The following is a 3,925-nucleotide window of genomic DNA, read 5'->3' as shown; positions in this document are numbered from 1 at the left end:
TTTATTTAAACACAGCCACATTCTTTTTCTCTCTTTCTTTAGTTGAAAAAAGATTCTTCACTCATACAATATATCCCAACAGTGGTTTCCCCTCTCTTCACTTCTCCCAGCTTCTCCTGCCCCCACATCCCCTTTACCCAGATCCACTCCCCCCTCCAAGAGATGAGAACCGAACAGGACAAAACAAGGTACAATAAGACATGGCAAAAGCCCTTGTGTTGGCACTGGATAAGACGACATGATAGAAGAAAGAGTCTCGGTGAACTAAGGACATCATGATGTAGAGATGGGGGCTCGCGTGACCCGCGCCTTCAGGAACTTCAACGTGGAGAAGCGAGCGGGAGATCAGCAAGATATGGTGCCCAAGCACCCTTCCACCCGCAGCCTCCTGCAGGAGCACCTGAATCAGTTTCCAGAAATCGAAGAAGCTGTTTCTAGAAAAGATAACAACTTCTAGAAAAGATAACAAGCTGCTGTCATTGCTAAGAGATGTATGTGCCGATTCCAAAGATCCTCCTTGCTGGTAAAAGTTGAACCACAACAAGAACCAAAGGAATTCAGACTGCCGATAGACGGTCACTTTGATAAGAATATCATGGACATTCCCAGAGGCAAGATTACTGTTGTAGAGGCATTGACCCTTCTCAATAACCATAAACTCTTTCCAGAAACTTGAACTGCTGAGAAAATCGCCCAAGAGTACCATTTAGAGCTGAAGGCTGTAAATTCCCTTCTCACATATTTTGTTACTTTTGAAGTCAAAATCTTTCCTCCAAAAGACAGGAAAGCAATACAATCAAAATGAAGAGAAATCACAAAACAACTTCCTGTGTGTGCTCTTGGTTTTCATGTATTAAATTATACAAGTTACTGTGAGTTGAGGGCCATAACGTTGAAAGCTCTTTGACCTCTTCAGGATTGTTCATATAATTTTTTTAATTAAAAAAAAAACTAAAAAAAAAAAAAAGAAGAAGAAGGAGGAGGGGTCTCGGGAGCAGGCAGGAGAGTTAGGGGTGCACCTGCTCCTGTTGTTGAGAGTCTCATAGAAACACCAAGCTAACAGCCACACCATGTAACATGCCCCAGAGGGCCTAGCGCAGGCTCATGTAGGCCCACACTTGCCGTTCCAGACTCCGAGCCCATGTGAGCCCTGCTTACTCCATTCCGTGGGCCATGCTGTCCTGTGTTCTCCATCCCCTGACTCCCAGTCTTTCCTCCTCCTCTTCCATAGGACTCCCTGGCCTCTGCAGGGAGAAGCCAACAGAACCCTTCAATTAGTTCTCTCGGTATAATGTCTGGCTGTGGTCTCTGCACCTGCTCCTGTTTGCTGCAAGAGGCAACTCTTTGATGACAACGACTGGATGAGGCATTGATCTATGAGAACAGCTGAATATCACCAGGAATCACTTCATTGATTTTCTTTTTTGACCAGTCGTATTCGTTTCTACCCTAGGTTGTGGGCTATCCAAACTGTGTAGGGCATGGGCTCCCTAACACGAGCCTCAAGTTAAACCTAACATTGGTAGGCTGTCCCCCAAGTTCTATGCCATGGTTGCCCCAGCACATCTTGCAGGCAGGACAGGTAGAAGGTGGAGGGGTTTGTGGCTGAGGTGGTCTATGTAGNGGTGAAGGCTCCAAGCCCACACCAGCTTGACCTCTTTACGTTCAATGAGTTGTGTAGATGTTGTCCTCGGCAACAGGGGCTCACTGTCAATTTTCAGAGAGAGACCCTCTGGCCTAGTACCAACCTGGGTTGTTTAGGGATCTCCACAAGAACTTCTTGGCCAACAACCAATCATATGTAACACAATCCTGCCATTGGAAGCCGTACCTGGCTACAAAAAGATTTACCTACCTTTGTCTCCTGAGGGCTGGGATTGAAAACATGTGCCACCACGTCTGGCAAAAAAAAAAAAAAAAAAAGGTAATTTTTAAAACCTGGCATGGTTGCATATGATAATCGTGGCACACATGAGATAGAGGCAGGGCCGGTTGTTTCAGGTTCCACGAAAGCCGGGCCTACTTATGGAGTTTCAGGACAGCCAGAGCTGCATCATGAAACTCTATCTCAAAAGTTCAAAACCAAGAAAATTCAAATGGTACATCTAAACATTGCAAGCTGAGAACTGGCCTTCAATCCTAGCACTTAGGAAGCAGAGGCAGGCAGATCTCTATGAATTTGAGGGCAGACTGGTCTATGTAACATGCTCCAGGCAACCAAGGCTACTTAGTGAGAGACCCCCAAACAAGCCCCCCAAAGTCACAAACTGAGGCTCAGTGGGACACCTGAGGGCTTGAGTTTGGATTCCTTAAACACATGTAAAACCTGGAATGTATCTGTATGCATCTGTAATCCCGGTGGCTCTAAGAAGATACGAGAACTACAAGCCAGAGAATTCCTGGAAGCTTGCAGGCTCCGCTAATCTGCCTGAGCAACCATGAACAGCAAGAGATCCTGTCAAATAAGATGGATGACAAGGCCGGGCGTGGTGGTGCACGCCTTTAATCCCAGCACTCGGGAGGCAGAGGCAGGTGGATTTCTGAGTTCGAGGCCAGTCTGGTCTACAGAGTGAGTTCCAGGACAGTCAGGGCTATTCAGAGAAACCCTGTCTCAGAAAAAAAAAGAAAAGAAAGAGAGAGAGAGAGAGAGAGAGAGAGAGAGAGAGAGAGAGAGAGAGAGAGAGAGAAAAGAAAATGGATGACAAGGACCAATATCCAAGACTGTCCTTTGACCTCCACATGTACACCATGGCATGTGCACACTCCCACACATGTGAACAGGCACAATCACACACCTACATTGTAATCTGGTGAGCGGGGGATGTAACTCAGCTGATAGCTCGTATGCTTCACATGCATGAAACATGCATGAATCCTTCACATGCATGGTTCTGTCCCCAGCACCAGAGACAATAAGGTCTGGTGGCACACATTTGTAATCCCAGGAGGTGGATGCAAGAGCATGTTCACCATCATCCTAATTACTTAATGAAACAGCCTGAGATACATAATTCCCTGTTTCTAAAATAAATAAAGGCATAGAAAGATGGCTTGGTGGTTGAGAGCACATACTGCTCTTTCATAGGTCCTGAGTTCAATTCCTTCCACCCAAATTGGGCAGTTCACAACTGCCTATTGTTACAGGATATTTGACCACATTGTGAACCCCAAGATTGTGTTATTTACTGGAAAAAAAATCTGTTTCTAGTTGTGGTATGGCTCAGCACTTATCATACAACTTTAATCTCTCTGGCTGGAATGCAGACACACCCTTAATACACATCTTTAATCCCAAACGATGAAGGCAAAGTTAGTTTGTAGAAGGAAGCAGCCAGGTTTGAAAGTGCTGTCTAATTAAGTGGCAGAAAAAGTGATGAACCAGGGAAAGATTCGACAGAATAGGATACGCCCAACGCTCACAAGAAGAGAGAGGAGAGGGTAGCTACTTGAGGGAGCAGTGCAGAGAGAGAGGAGGCAGCTTTACTCAGAGTTTTACAGAGACAGGCTGCAGAGAGAACAAGCCAGATGCAGTTGAAAACAACTCGAGCCAGAGAATGAGAAGCCAGAAGAACATATTACCAGCCAGGCAGTGGTGATGCACGCCTTTAATCCCAGAGCTCAGGAGGCAGAGGCAGGTGGATTTCTGAGTTCGAGGCCAGTCTGGTCTACAGAGTGAGTTCCAGGACAGCCAGGGCTACACAGAGAAACCCCGTATCAAAAAACAAAAACAAGAACATATTACCAAAGTTAGCATGAGGTCAGGCCAAGCAGTTCAGTCAGACTGAGTCAGGATTTGAGCCAGTATAGCTAAGTTGAACCAGCCAGCCAGAGCTAGAAAGGGGTGCGCTTATTCAGAGGTAAATCTCAGAGGCTGAAAACATTCTAGACCTAGATAAGATTATACAGAGGCTAGAAGGTTCCAGGA

General features: G+C 45.9%; 1 pseudogene; it reads left to right on the top strand.

The window, feature by feature from the left end:
• The first annotated feature begins 272 nt into the window (after positions 1–272).
• LOC110317444 lies at positions 273–805 on the top strand (annotated as a pseudogene).
• The last annotated feature ends 3,120 nt before the right edge of the window (positions 806–3,925 follow it).

Source organism: Mus pahari, chromosome 2, assembly GCF_900095145.1.
Source record: "Mus pahari chromosome 2, PAHARI_EIJ_v1.1, whole genome shotgun sequence".
Lineage (NCBI taxonomy): Eukaryota > Metazoa > Chordata > Mammalia > Rodentia > Muridae > Mus > Mus pahari.
The sequence above is the reverse complement of the archived record's forward strand: the minus strand, read 5'-3'. Positions and strand labels throughout refer to the sequence as shown.